Source organism: Peromyscus californicus, unplaced genomic scaffold, assembly GCF_007827085.1.
Source record: "Peromyscus californicus insignis strain IS unplaced genomic scaffold, ASM782708v3 Scaffold_15__1_contigs__length_86483966, whole genome shotgun sequence".
In the NCBI taxonomy this organism is placed as follows: domain Eukaryota; kingdom Metazoa; phylum Chordata; class Mammalia; order Rodentia; family Cricetidae; genus Peromyscus; species Peromyscus californicus.
The window spans coordinates 28,749,312-28,765,622 of NW_026294447.1; positions in this window are offsets into that span (position 1 = coordinate 28,749,312).

Consider the following 16,311-nt stretch of genomic DNA (forward strand, 5'->3'; position numbering starts at 1 on the left):
CTGGAACCTGCTAGTTTTTCAGCTATACTGCATGGCCCACAAGCCCTTGGGATGTTTTTTAATAACCTCATAGTGCTGGGGTTAAATTCCCAGCCACACCTAGTTTTTCACCTGAGGGCTGGGTGGTCTAAACTATTTTCCTTTTTTCACAGGAAGTGCTGTACTCACCGAACCATTTCTTCAGCCATAATTTGTACTGTTAGAAAAATTGGTAATCAATCTATATTGCTTAAAACATTGAAGGCTGGGAATATAGCTTCAGTGATACAGCACATGCTAGTGTGTACAGGCCTTTAGGGGAAAATATATATATCAGTACAATATCAAGATTCATGGGTTATTGAGATCAGTCTGCCTCCCTTCCCCATCTTCTTGTCCCTTCCTTTCCTCCCTTTCCTCCTTTTCTTCTCTCTCCTTTCTTCCTTTTTTCATTTTAGGCTATGTCTGGATTCTGGCTAATAAGATGAGATGTAGGTGGTTGTAAGTCCTGCAGTGAAGGCTGCTATCTGTCCATTTGAAAAGGACATCCTACCCTATGATTTAATCTAGCACTAATCTAGCATTGCCATGAAGATATTTTGAAGACATGGTTAACATCTCTGATCAGTTGATTTTAAGTAAAGGAGATTGCTCCCCATAATATGAGCAGACCTAATTCAATCTGTTAGAGGTCTAAAGGGCAAAAATTCAATTTTCTAGAAGGAATTATGCCTCAAGACAACAGTGTTAATTCCTGTCAAGTCCTGCCAGGCTGCTTTATGGATTTCAAACTCATGAATCCTTAAAACAGAATAACCCCATTCCTTCAAAAAAAGTCTCTGTTTTATTTCATTTAAATATTTTATTTCACAATTTTTTTTAAAAACACTTCTTGACATATATCAAAACCATCACTTTCTTTGTAGGGATTTGAATAAAATTTCCAGTGTGAGGCTAGGGAGTGACTTCGGACCAGGTTCAAATAAATTTTTAAGGAATGCAGAAGATATTTTGAGGCTTAATTTTTAATAAGAAGAATGTACAATGATTCATTAGATATGCTGACCAAGGTAACATGAGAAAAATCAAATTCATCATTTGCTTCTTTTTTCTTTTATTGAAAATAGATTTTTCCTCATATAATATATCCTGATTACAATCCACCTGCCTCCTCCCTTTTACTCCCCTCTTCCCTCCAACCCAGATCCACACCCTCTGCTGCTTCTTAAAGAGATTCAGAACACAGTATTTATTCATGATGATTTATGTGAACAAATCATATTGAGTTACTTGAGATACCAAAGAAAACATAAACATAATGTCTTAAAAATCAAAGATATAAAGTAAATCTTAACTTCACACCCATGGGATGGTCTCAGGTGATTTTTTTTTTTCAGGGACCACCTTTTGTGACTATTTTTCTGAAAAGTTGCAAAGATTCCAGATTGTATTTTGGGAGAGCAGTGCCTTACTAAGCTGTTCAATATTTACTTCCTGCTTGTTCATTTTCCTCTATAATTGATTATGTATAAGCAGGTGAACTTTAAAAAATGTTTTACTTTTCTACCACTGTTTATAAGTTGTACATCCCTATATGACTTAAATTATTATTTAGACACTTGCAAATGGAATAACATTAGATGTACTTTCTTTCATATACCCTGACTTCCATTAACAGAATTTTACTTTATCTTTGTTGCATATATTGTTGGAGACTATTAGTTTTTTTATTTTTTTAGACTGTATGACTTGCTGTAATTAGTATAAGCATCCATTTATAATTGTTTGAATTTTTATTTAAATTCTATAAAGATTCTTGCATGTTCCTAACTACTTAGTAAAGACATTTGCTAAGGCATATACTGAAGGGAGAGGACTACTAAAGTATAAAATATATATACACTCATCTAGTATGCAAATGTTTATATTGGCTTTAGTCTTTACAAACATGTGGACCTGTCACATTTTGCCAAATTACTTGTATAAAATAAGAACTTAATTGTCATAATTTGCACTTCTTGATTATAAAATACGTTGAATAACTTTTAATATACTTAATAACTTCTATCAGTTGAGTAGGGCTTATGTCTCTGCTCATTGTTTTATTTGGCTACTTGCAAGATCTTTTTTTGTGTGACTATAGGACTTTGATTACAGATTCTTTTTAAGACTTAAGGTTATTATTTCATTTTCTTGCTGCCTTTTTGTGCCTATAACTTCTTAATCTTAGTAGAGTAACTTGATTTTTCATCTAGGTTATATCATGTTTAAGAAATGTTTTCCTTTTCTGAGTCCAGAGCGAAATTTATTTATATTTTCTTATGAAAGTTAAAAGTTGTCTTTCCTATTAAGTATACAATTGATTTTGCTATATGATTATTGCTTTTGTATTTTGAATGATCTATAATCAATAAAATATATCTAGTTATATGTATTTAAATTAAAGTAATTAAAGAAAATATATCAATATTCAAAAGCATGGGTATAAATTTTATAAAAGTCATATTTAATTGCCTGCCTTCTCTTATTTGTGAAAGGAGTTGAATTTTGTCCTCTACCCCTTTGAAATTGACAGTTTGGAGCACTTCCAACCTCTAGTACCTGAGAGCATGACATTATTTAGAAACACGGTCATTGAAGACATAAGTGGCTCAGACGATGGTGACAGTGACATGTTAAGGACTAAGGCAGAATGGGACCACTGCCTCCCACGGAAGTCGTATTGAGATATAAAGACATTCACTGGGAGGACACTGAGAGAGAGCAAAGGCAAAGGCCCAGATTCTATGAGCCAAGGAACACCAAGAATTATCAGCAAAACACCAGGCTCTTAGGGAAGGGAGTGGACTAGATCTGCTTCTCAGTTCTCAGAAAGAAGCAGTATTAGTTGTAAACTTCTGGTCCTGTGAACTGGGGCATGAGGCTTTTCTATTTTTTTTTTAAGTTGGTAGTGGTTATCACCTAAGCCCCTAGAACTAAAAGAATCTGAAGTATTATTTTTCTAAAAACACCCTGTGGTTTTGAAAGCTGTTTTTGCCCTTCTGTTTATACCTATTTACATCTTATTAGCAAGGCAACTCTTAAAATTGGGTCATTAGTGGAATAGAAAAAAGTACATTATGCTCATAGAGGATGAGTGTAGTAGGGAATACATATTTCTGATAAAAAAGTCTCAACTATCAGAGGAACATCATTTCTTTTTATTACTGATTCTGTTAGGATGGATTTTCATTTATTTACAGTTAATTTAGTGATTGCATGAATTCTTTTATTAGTAGAAAGGTAATAATCTTGTGCTCATAATTTTTCATGTAGAGAAATTAAGGGACAAGATCACAGATGAGGGGTTTTATGCCTTTGTAATGTTGAGAGACATCATCAAATCATTCTGCATGGACATGTTAGCAATTACTCTACCACAAGTAATGGAAGATAAGGACCTAATTTCTCATTGATTCTTCTTAACTAAATCATAAAACTTCTGATCTTTTGTTAATAACTTATCTGAATAAAAAAAATTCAGAGTAATGTTTTTCTCTTGACTCAAATTCTCCTTTACTCCTGTCTTTTGCCTCCACTCCTGACATTCTTGAGAACTTTTTTTTATTAAACAACAACAAGTTTCTAGTGGACCAGAGACAGGGCTCAGCAATGAGAGCACTTGCTTGTCTTACACTGGACCTGGACTGCATTCCCAGCATCCACATCTGCAGCTCACAGAGGTCTGTGACTCCATTTTGAGGGGTCCATCTGACAGAAGCTTCATGAATGTGGTGCACATGCATGAACCCAGACACACACATACACATACAATAAAACAATAAATAAATCTCCTAAGATAATCTTCTATGTTTTGTAGACTTTTTAAAAAGTCAGAGAATGGAATGAAGTGATTAGTTTGGTCAATAGCAATGCAGTAATGCTGGTCCCCTGGTTGTGACAAATGTATTATGGTAGTGTGAAAACATGTGAGCAGCAAGGGGAATAGAAGGAATATATGAGAACTCTGAATTACCTTGGCAATTTTTTTGATCACCTGACTGTATTCTAAAATTTAAACATTCTTCATAACATTAAAGGCATGGAATAGATATGGTTAGAAAAAATAATGTCATTTCAATAAATATCAAGGACAGGCATTTCTGATTATCAAGAACACCATAATTCTTGGGATGGCAGGTGACAAAATCTCTTCCTAATTATTACAGAGGAGGAGAAGAAAGATTGTAGGAGCCAGAGTCAGGGAGAACCAGATTAGGATACTGCAACATTGTACTAATAGCAGCTGTGGTTACCTACACAAGACCTGAGTAAGCTCAGATGAATCAACACTTCAGCATTAAGAGGAATCCCTATCCCTGGCTGAAGAACTGTCGATAGTTGACTTCTAAAGTAGGAGCCCTAGTTTTCCCTAAGAGTATGGCTCCTGGTAGGTCAACCATGCCCTATTGGATGGTTCCTCACCTGTGGATATATGGACAACACAAATTGGACTCAATGTGAGCTATAAGAATACAAAAAGAGGACATAAAATCGTGATGGCAATGGAGGGTGGGAGTGGATCTAGGAGGAGTTAGGGGAAGAGTGGGTATGTGTGAATATCATCAAAATACAGTGAATATAATAATTGAATTCTAAAAATGAATAAAATATTACACTAAAATGTATGTACAAATACAACAAATGCATAATAAAAACTTTTCTGGTGAACATGTAATTGGAACCTAGAATATAAAATAATTTAAAAATTGTCTTTGAGATGTTTTTCTGGAACTGTGTTTCCTCACCAAGTATTTTAGACATGATGCGCTTCCACTGTGCCTTCTGTAGCAAAGCCCTCTAGATAGTGGATTCCTGCTCTCTATGTTTCCATAGCAGACCATCTGCTGCTTATGTCCACAAGCTTTCATTCTAGAGAAGTTAGAATGAATTTATCATCCAGTTAGAACACCACAAATCTCCTAGTCCTACTTCTCTAGTATTATCCCCAAACCATCATTGTGAAATTGGGGTTTTTGGTGCTTTTTCATTTTTCTCTATTTGTCATGGTATGATTGTATTTTCCTGTGTAGCTTTGTATATATTTCAACTGATTTTTTTACAAGGTCTGGTGAAAAAAATACTCATGAGAGAATTTTGAAGTACTTTGATAAATTGTCCTGTATAATATTTATATCAATTTATGGACTGGAAAGGGATGGGTGGGAAGACTGATTTCCTGACACATCTGTTAAGAATGTTGATTTGTTTATTATACAGATGTCTTAAAGTTAACAATAAATTTTATTTTTATATATTTTTGAGACTGTAATATAATAACATCATCTTTCCCTTCCCGTTCCTCTCTTCAACCCCTCCCTAATGTACCATCCTTTCTCTCCTTCAAATCCTGCCTCTTTTCCCATTAATTGATAGATATGTATTTATATTATATATAATACATGTAACACATATGATACATATATATGTTTATACATATACACATATTTCCTAAATATAACCAGCTCAGTCTGTATAATGTTATCTGTATGTATGTTTTTAGGGCTGACCATTTCGTATTGGATAACTAATTGATGCGCTCTTCCCTAGGGACGACTATTTGTCCCACTCTCAGCATTCCTTAGCTGCTTTTAGTTCTTTGTATATGGTATAGGCCTTGCAGTGTTTCCTACCCACTTTAGCACATCTATTGCTATTGCCCTTGTTCAGCTTGTGTTTAGACAGTTATGTGTGTGAGACTTTAGGAGGGTAGCTTCTGACATTACTAGGAGATACAGTCTTACAGCAAGCTCCTTGATTCTCTAGCTCTTACAATCTTTCCACCCCCTCTTCTACAATGTTCCCTGAACCTTAGTTTGTAACATGAATCTTAAATGGTCTCATTAATAAAAAAAAAAAAACCCAAGTCAGGTATTGGGGTGAAAGCTGAAAGATCAGAGAGTAAGCCAGCCATGTCTTATAAGCCTCTAGGAAATCAGCTCAAGGGAGCAAGTTCTTGTTTCCTCAGACTGAAACCCTCTGAGTCCTCACCTGAAAAGGTCTTAGTTGAACTGCTTAAAAAGCGTTGTAGGAAATCCTCACCCAAAAGGGTCTTAGTTGAACTGCTTAAAAGCCTCTAGTTCCTGATCCTCACACCTTATATACCTTTCTGCTTCCTGCCATCACTTCCTGGGGTTAAAGGCATATGTTCTTCCCAGTATTAGGATTAAAGGCATGTGCCACCACTCACTCCCTGGCTCTGTTTCCAGTGTGGCCTTTAACTCACAGAGATCTGGAAGGATCTCTGCCTGCGGAATGCTAGGATTAAAGGCATATACCACCACCGTCTGGCCTCTTTGTCTAATCTAGTGGCTGGCTCTGTCCTCTGACCCCCAGATAAGTTTTTTAGGGTGCACAATATATTGGGGGACACAATATATCACCACATTTCCCCTTTTTGTCTAAAACAGTAAAAGGTTATAACTAATATAAGAAAAACTATATGCTATAAGTACAATAAGTATATACAATATATACAGTCAAGAATTACATTAACAGTGTCCAGTCCATTAACATTTGACAGATTCAAACAAAAAAATCCATTATTAATGTACAAAAATCCAATCCAATGTAAAATATTTAAAACTGGTAGCTGCCTTTTAAAAGTAGATTCAATAATCTACCTTTTATTTTATCATGTCCATATTCCTTTTCTCCTTTTCAGAGTAGATTCAATAATCTACCTTTTATCTTATCATATCTATATTCTCTTTTTTTCAGAGTAGATTCAGTAATATATATATATATTACTTTTATATATATATTACTATATATATAAATATATATACCTTTTTATGTTATTATTTCTGTATCTTTTTTTTAGAGTGGATTCAATAATCTATCTTTTATCTTATCATTAGTTAGTAATAGAATTTGTTTTGTAGATATGTCCATGGAACACAAATCTTAAAAGGTCTTAAAAAAACTCAGAGTCAGATATTGGGGTGAAAGCTGAAAGATCAGAGAAGCAGAACAGCCAGCCACTACCTTACCTCTACAAACCCTCAGCCTCAAGAAGGCAATTTCCTATTTCCTCATGCCTTATATACCTTTCTGTGTCCTGCCATATTACTTCCTGGGATTAAAGGTGTGTGTCACCACTGCCTGGTTCTGTTTCTCTCAAGTAGCCCAGTGTGTCCTTGAAATCTCAGAGATACAGACAGATTTCTGCCTCCCGAGTGATAGGATTAAAGGTGTGTACCACCACTGCCTGACCCCTATGTCTAATTTAGTGGCTGGCTCTGTCCTCTGATCCCCAGGGAAGCTTTATTGGGGTACATAACATATCACCACATGTCCATTGGGACTAGGCTCCAAAAACTCTTCATTTTGATTCATTGTGGGTTTTTTTTTTTTGTTGTTGTTGTTGTTCTCTGTCTGTTGCAAAGACAAGATTCCTTCCAGATGATTTTATTTGGGAAAGTAGAGTACTGTAATCAACTACTATTAATGGATTGCCATTAATGCATGTCTTTAAATCAGTAGTACATTTTTGATGAGACTAGATGCTCCTGATATTGGTGCATATATGTTTAGGATAGTTGTGCCCGATTGGCTAACTGTTCCCTTGATTAAAATGAAATGTCTCCATTTATTTCTTCTGATTAACTTTAGTCCGAAGTCTATTTAGTCAGATATTAGGTTAATGACAACTGATTGCATCCTGATTTGATTAGCATACTTTTGTTTATCCCTTTACTCTGAGTTGGTGCTTGTTTATAAAGTTAAGATTTTTTTTGAATTCAGATAGATGAATTTTGTTTCTTGATCCATTCAGTCAGAATATGGTGATATTTTATTTTGCGCTAAAATGTTATTTGTATGTTAATAAATAAAGTTGCCCGGGGGTCAGAGCTATTAGCAAGCCATAAGAAAGTGGTGGCGTACGCTTGTAATCCCAGCACTTGATAGGCAAAGCTAGGTAGATCTCTGTGTGTTCAGGGATACAGCCAGCATTGGAGACACATGCCTTTAATCTCAATACCAACCATAGAAGACCTGGAAGTCTATACAGAAAGGCAGTGACGAGGCAGTCATGTGGTTAGGTTTACAACCAATGAGAAGGCAGAATTGAAAGTCTTTATAAAGACTTTAACACAGGAAGTAGCTTTTTTTCGGAGAGGTAGGACCACCGCAGGAGGAAGGGTAAGGTTTTAGCTCTTAGCTCTGACCTCTTGGCTTTCTTCTTTGCATTGGTTCTGTGTTTCTTATTTAATAAGACAGTTGGTTACATCTACATCAGCCTGTTCTTTTGATTGGAGAATTGAGGCCACCAGTATTTAAAGTTACTATTGAAATATTTGCATTAATTTTGGTCATAGTGTTGTTGATTTTGGTGGGATTTTTTTATTTGTGTGTGTGTGTGTGTGTGTGTGTGTGTGTGTGTGTGTGTGTGTGTAAGGGTGTTCTCAGTGATACTTTGTGTTTTAATAATAAGGCCATCATATTTCTTTCTATTGTCTCTCTGCTATGCTCAAATCTCTTTAGCCTGAAATATTAATTTCAATATTTTCTTTCTGTTATGTTCTTTTGATATAATTTTTTAGATGGTTCACATAAGGAAGTTTTTATTTCTCATTCAGTACTTTTGGATATTTTTTCTAGGCATATTAGTCTAGGCTGGTCATCAAAGTCTTTGAGGAGTTGAAATGCAGTGTGCTTCAGTCTTTTCTGGCTTTCAAAGTGTCCTTTGAGAAGTAGCTCTTCTGATAGGTTTTCCTTTATACGTGACTTGTGGGTTTTTTTTATCCTGCTTGCAGCTTTCAATACACTTTCTATATTCTGTATTCTTTGTATTTTAACTATGATATGACATGGCTATATTCATCTTCAGTCTTGGCAAGGTGGTATTCTATGAGCTCTTTGTATTTCTATCTTAGTTCGAGGAATTGATTTAATATGAAGTTCTGGTCTATGCCGTTGCCTTAGGATTCTTCTTCATCTATGTTTATTTTGCAAAACTTTAGTTATTTTATGGTGTCCTGTATTTCCTGTGTATTACTTTCCTGTGTTGTTTTTTAAATTTTTTATACTCCTTGCTTATTTGGTCTAGATCCTTTGTTTTTGACTCCTGATAATCTATCTTTGCATTATTTATTTTACCTGTAATGTTTCCTTTGGATTTTTTAGTTGAGTTGTTGGGTTCTTTGTAGCATGAATCTTAAATGGTCTTGTTAATAAAAAACAAACCCAGAGCCAGATATTGGGGTGAATGCTGGAAGATCAGAGAAGCAGAACAATATGGTGATATTTTATTTTGTACTAAAATGTTATTTGTATGTTAATAAATAAAGTTGCCCTGGGGTCAGAGCTATTAGCAAGTCATAGGAAAGCCAGGCGGTAGTGGTGCATGCCTTTAATCCCAGCACTTGATAAGCAGAGCTAGTTAGATCTCTGTGTGTTCAGGGATATAGCCAGCATTGGAGACACATGCCTTTAATCTCAATACCAACCATAGAAGACTTGGAGGTCTGTATAGTCAGGCAGTGATGAGGCGGTCATGTGGTTGGGTTTACAACCAATGAGAAAGCAGAATTGAAAGTCTTTATAAAGACCTTAACACAGGATGTAGCTCTCTTTCGGAGAGGTAGGACCACCACAGGAGGAAGGGTAAGGTTTTAGCTCTTAGCTCTGACCTCTTGGCTTTTTTCTTTGCATTGGTTCTGTGTTTCTTATTTAATAAGATGGTTGGTTACATCTACAGAACAAGCCACAGCTTCCTCACCTTGCCAATTCCTCAGCTGATCCTGTTTCCTCAGACTGGAAGCCTCAGAGTCCTCATCCAAATGGATCTCAGCTGAACTGCTGCTCAAAAGCTTAAAATCTTAACCAGCTCTAGTTCCTGGTCCTCAGGGCTTATATACCTTTCTGCTTTCTGCCATCACTTCCTGGGATTAAAGACTTACTTCCTGTGATTAAAGGCGTGATTCACCATGCCTGGCTGTTTCCAGTGTGGCTTTAAACGAGAGATCTGGATGGATCTCTGCCTCCCAAGTGATAGGATTAAAGGTATGTGTGCCACCATTCCCTGGCCTCTATATTTAGTGGCTGTTCTGTTCTCTGACCCCAGATAAGTTTATTAGGGTACACAATATTTTGGGGAACACAATATCACCACAGTTCTTCAATTCCATCTTCATTTCCACTTGAGTCCTCTTCAATGTTTCTGTCTCTTTATTGAATTCCATTCTTGGATTGCCTTCACTGTTTCCACCAGCCTTATGTTTGTATTTTCTTGGGCATTTATTCTTCTTACATTCTTTCTCTTTGATATATTGAGCTGTTTCTTTGTGTCTTCTTTAAACTCCTTGAAACCTTTGATGAAGTTTATGCTGGTTCTTTTAAATTCTGTATCCTGTGATTCATCTAGGTAGTAGTCACTGGCAAATATTTCTACAGGAACGGTGGGTTTTGTGAAGATATTGACTTGATATTTCATATTGTTGGTAATTTTTGGATGGGATCTGGGCATGTAGACTTCTGTTATCAGTTCTAAGTCTGGTGTGGACCAAGCAGGTTGAGGCAAATGAGAGGATATATGGGTGAAGTGGTCTTAGAGGTTGAAAATGGCTTGGGTGTAATGAAGTTGGGTGTACAGAGACTGAGCTGCTGTATACGATGTGCCTTACAAGCCTGGAGTGTAGCAGTAGACATGGTTTAGTAGAAGGGTTAAATGTGGCAAGTGAGGGGCCTCTGAGTTGGGGGAGAGTTGGACTGTCGCCAAGAGATCATTTGCAGTACCAGCAGTGGAGGCACTGGATGTGGGACCCAAGCTAAATCTGGAAGGATGGGAATATTCTATAGACTGGGGGATCAGGGAGGGCTAGACCTTGGGAAAGGATGTAGGAGATCTACCTTGTTGGATACAACCCAGATGAATGGTGGATGTAGGGTTGGTCCTGGAAGATACCTAGAGGTAAGTTGTATTGCAGACAGCAGGTGCCCAGACTAGGTTGAGGCACTGGATGTGGGACCCAGAGAAGATCAGGTGGGTTGAGGAGAAGGGGTGGATGGGGAGGGTCAGGGGTTCTCACTGGGCTAGATTCTGGAGAAGGAAGCCATTTGGCCCTATTATATTTTTCACATGTGAACACTAATCAATTGTATTTGTGTCTCATTTTTTGGATACAAATTTGCTGATGTACTGTGAAGCTGGATATACTTTTACATTTGCCATATCTACTCCCATATTTTGAGTTACACATAACTGTTCTTTATCAAGGCATTTTGACTTTCAGGGATCAATCTTCATAAAACTGCTTATTTGTGGATTAACTCATTTCTAAGTGACAAGGAAATTTTTTTTTTCCTAATCTGATGGTCTGGACCATACTGAATTCACTTGGACAGTCTTTTTAAGTTCCTGATATCCCCAGGCACAGCATTTTCCTCTTTAAAGATGATCCTGGACATGAGATATTGGAAGCAAATTTATTGTTTCTTGCCTTCTCATTGAGCTCTGCTCTATCAAGATGTTTCCAAACCACAGTTCTGCCCATTTTTCTGCCCATTTTTCAAAGTCAAGTATCTTGTTATCTCCTTTATTTACCTGTAAAGTCTGTTCTCTCTACAAGAAAATGTCCATGGCCACTGGAAATAATTGTGGATATTTACTTTGGGCTATAGCTTACCTATGATAAAGCAATTAATTTTCTTCCAGTTCCTATTTAAGAAACATGGCATATTTTGATTTCCCTCTCAAATGTTTCTTTCTGAAGTTTCTGAGAACATAAGTAATGTTAACACAAGCTATTTCTTGGGAACATATGGGCTTCTGGAAGATTTTGTTTTAGTTCTGAAGCACAAAGACACCTAACATGATGAAATTACTAAGTTTTCTTTTACTCTCAATAAACAGACAATTGAGTTCTTCTCAGATACTTTCAAAGGACTTTCAAATTATATATATGTATATGAATATACATATGAATATAAACATATATCTTTGCTTCCTCCATCTTTTCCATACAGAATTTTTAACATCTTATAAAATTCCCCTTGATAATATTTTAACATTCCTTACCAACCCTGAGTCTGACTAGTAAGAAATAATTCATAGAGTCTCTGAAGTTCACCAGTCATTGTCGTGAAACAGAAAGTCATTTAAATATTTTTTTTTATTTTGCAATACAATTCAGTTCTACATATCAGCCACAGATTCCCTTGTTCTCCCCTCTCCCGCCCCCCCTCACCTTCCCCCAGCCCACCCCCTATTCCCACCTCCTCCAGGGCAAAGCCTCCCCCGCGGACTGAGTCTACCATTTAAATATTTTTTAGAAGAGCTATTTGTAAAATGAAAACAAATGTCAGATTAGTCTTCATGGTGTTCTATATGGAACATAGATTTAGTCTTTGAAACTCTAGGTGTTATCAATGCCAGATATGGACCCAACTGTGCATTGCAGGAAAGCATCTGTAAATGTCGTAGAACAGTGTACACTTTCAGATGGTTTAAAAACTGAGTTTTATGGCAAACTAGGTCAAGGTTAAAGAAGCACTAGTCAACCTTTATGTATTATCTTTTCTCCATTCACTACCGAGGTTTGTCAAATTCTTCTTGTAAATTCAAATTTGAGCATTATCTTTAAAGATTTTCCAGCCCAGAGCACTTGCTTTGTGTCATGGCTGAGCTTTATACATTTTTGTGTGTCCCCCATTGACTTTTATAGATGCAGTTAGAGACACAGCCATTCTAAATGTCAACCCAGGGAACATTAGTAGTGGTTCCATCCTTAATTATTATGATTGGCAGTTGTGTTGACTTATGGTCTCCAGGAATTGCACCCGTATTCTAAAACGGTTAGCTATCTCAGGACAATTAGAATTAAGAGTGTGTGTCTTCAGGGTTTTCTGCCTTATTCATTACTTTTTCTGAACTTTTATTTCAAAGTCTTTTTCTTTTTTTTGTATCTCAGAATTTTTACCTTACAAATGAAATTCCATTTATTTTCCAAAGTAATTTTTCTCTTTAGATTTTTTACTTGGAAGTTATATGGAGTTCTGTATCTTACAAATACTTTCTTTATTCTATTATTTGCATCTTTCTGTCGAACATTACATTCTTTTCAGCTACTATAAACACAGAGGTAGAAGGTAAATGATAGAAAAGTAGTTAGAAGAATGGACCAAGCCTTCTTGTATCAATGAGTGATCCAATTAAAAGAAGTCTTTTGAGACTCAAAAAATTTATTTGTTTAGAAATAAGTTCAGATTGTGTCTTCTAATAGAAACAATTCATATGATCCCTGGCATATGGAACAGACTTTTATAAAACATCGTGCACATTTTTGTCACAAGTGTTCTGTAATAATTACTGGTCTCTGTTTTCTTCATTAAGTTATCTATAGCAAGGGAAAGGCTGCTGTGCGTTTGTGTATTTCAACCTTTTAGCATACCACTTTTACCCAGTAAGTACAAAGTACAGGCTTTCAATTTAAAAGTAATGATTTTTGAAGTCTTTGTTTAATCCATACTGAATAGTGTCCAGATTGATTCATTATTTTGTTTTTGTTTTTGTTTTTTTGAGACAGGTTTTCTCTGTGCTGTTTTGGTGCCTGTCCTGAATCTCACAACGTAGACCAGGTTGGCCTCGAACTCATAGAGATCCGCCTGGCTCTGCCTCCTGAGTGCTGAGACTAAAGGCACGCACCACCACTGCCGGGCGAGTCATTATTTTGTATATCTGGTTTCTGTCCATATTACCCAGGCTGGCCTTGAGCTTCTTAAGGATCAAGTGAGTCTCATTTCACTGTTGTTTGTGGATGTGCTGATGGGCAATTATGGAATGCAAGCAAAGAAAAAAGAAAAAGAAATGTAAAAGTAAATGCTCTGACTTAATAAATATAATATTTAGTTCTAAGTCTTTGAACTTCTCTGGCCATCTCTGTGATTCTACATTCTTTTGGCATGTAGACTCAGCACAGTTGCTTAGATACTGCACATGCAAGAATTTATTATTTTGTGTTGTCAAGCTGCAAAATGTTATGTAATGACCATTATGATTATTTCAACCTTTCCTCAGGCTTTTAAGAGCGAAAAAGTATCTGGTGAGAACTTACATGTGCATCACTGGGGATTATGATACTTGGAATGCCTCTGAAATACATGAAAAAGAACAATGGCTCTGATAAAGTATTCATAGTTCCTAAAATGTATTCATTTATAACTGCCGAGCGTAGCTGAGCAGTAGGTTTATTTAAAGTTAAATTACCTTTGTATTTCCTTGCTTCTGTTCATTTCAGAGCAGCAGGATACTGTATCCAGCCTTCCCCTGAGCAACCGAAGATGAGAACTCCATATAAAATTTAGATATTTAACTGATTGCTTCAAACAATTGCTTTGAAAATGCAGTGGTGTTTTTTGATGAAAAGCCAACAAGTAGAATTTTCTATCAAATCCATTCTTAGAGGAATAACTTTTTCAATTGCTCATCTAATTGAAGGGTATGAATGTATTCAGAAAATCCTCCAATGAATTTATTATGCAATCTGAAAGCGCAAATAGCATATTACATAAACGATAACAAATAGGGTTAAAGCAGGAGTTAGCATCACAACGCCACAAGGGCTTTTTCTACCCTCTGAAACAGCTCGTTCTTTGTAAGCTGTCCTTCATGACTGCTGGTGGATTAGTCCAAGACTCTCAAGGTTTCAGCCTGAAGATGACCAGTAGTCTGTGCAGTTCACCAAGATGCTGTTGCCTTAGACTGAACTGCCAGCTGGCAACTGCGACCTTGACTGCAGTGTTTTAAGACAGACAGATTGGAGAATGGGAGATTAGAGTGAAGCATTTAAAGTATTTCCTGTGTAGGAAAATTTTTGCAAAATATTCTTTTTTTGGTAGTGAATATAAAGAATACCATCCATGAACTTTATACTCTACCATAGGGATACCTGCACATCTATGCTCATTGCTGCCCTAGTTACAATGGCTAGGAATTGGAAACAGCTCATGTCCAACAACTGATGCATGGATAATGAAATTATGATTCCACTGTATGACAGACATTTCCTTTGAAGATCCAACACATACACACATGCATACACATACATACACAAACATAGAGAGAGAGAGAGGGAGAGAGAGAGAGAGAGAGAGAGAGAGAGAGAGAGAGAGAGAGAGAGAGAGAGAGAAAGAGAGAGACTCATCACAGAGATGGAACCCATGGAACAGACCAAAATAACAATTGCACCAAAGTTTACTCGGGAAATTAAGGAGCTTTTATTGGTGTAACTAACAGGGCTATGGGTGAGGAAGTTACTTACAGGAGTAGGTATGACCAAGAATCAGCTGTACCACCAAAGGGCCTCTACCAGCATGGCTGATAACTCACTAACTCTTTAACCCAGAGCTCTCTGCACAATTTCCAGTCAGCTTGACAAGTTGGAGAATCTCCTCTCTGTAGCTAGCCTGATCAGAGTTCTCTCCCAGAAGCTGTTTGCTCCTTTAATAAAACAAGACATGACTTTCAGCATCTTCTAAGTTTCCATTTTCAAGACCTGTGATGTTTTGTTTTCCTCCTTGATACTCTTGGGCTTCTTCCCTCCCGGAAGGAATGTTTGAATTCAGAAGAAGCTGCTATACACCAGGAACAAATATACACAATCAAATTTAATTCAGTTTAGAGGAAAATGAAATTGTGAGATTTTCAGGGAAATGAATAGAAATAGAAAAATTATACTGACTAAGGTTCAGAACCTAGTAGCCTAGGTTCAGAAAGATGAATGCTGCATATTCTCTCTCATACATTGTGTTGGTTTAAATGAGAATGCCCTCATAGGCTCATATATTTGAATGCTTGGCACCAAATTTGTGGAACTGTTTTGGGAAAGGATTAGGAGGTACGACCTTTTATGGAGAAGGGTATGTCACAGGGGATGGTCTTTGAAGTTTCAAAGACTCAGTCTCCTGCAGCCATTATACAACTCAGAATGAGCTCTCTCAGGATGTGCTTCTGCTAGAGCACCATGTCTGCCTACTTGTTGCCTTGCTAACCACCATGATGATCATGGACACACCCTGTGAAACTGTAAGCAAGTCCCTAATGAAATGTTTTCTTTTATATGTTGCTTTGGTCATGGTGTCTCTTCACAGCAATAAAGAAGTAACTATGACACATGTGAATCCTAGCTTTAGCTCTTTGGCTCTTTAAGGAGATGTACTTGTGGAAGCAAGGACAATAGAAAGGGGACATGGGGCTTTGGGGATTCTTTCATGGATGGAGGATAGTAGAACATAGGTAAAAGAAAGTAAAGGAGAGTGTTGGTGCCAAGGTATTAGTAGATAAGGAGGTGG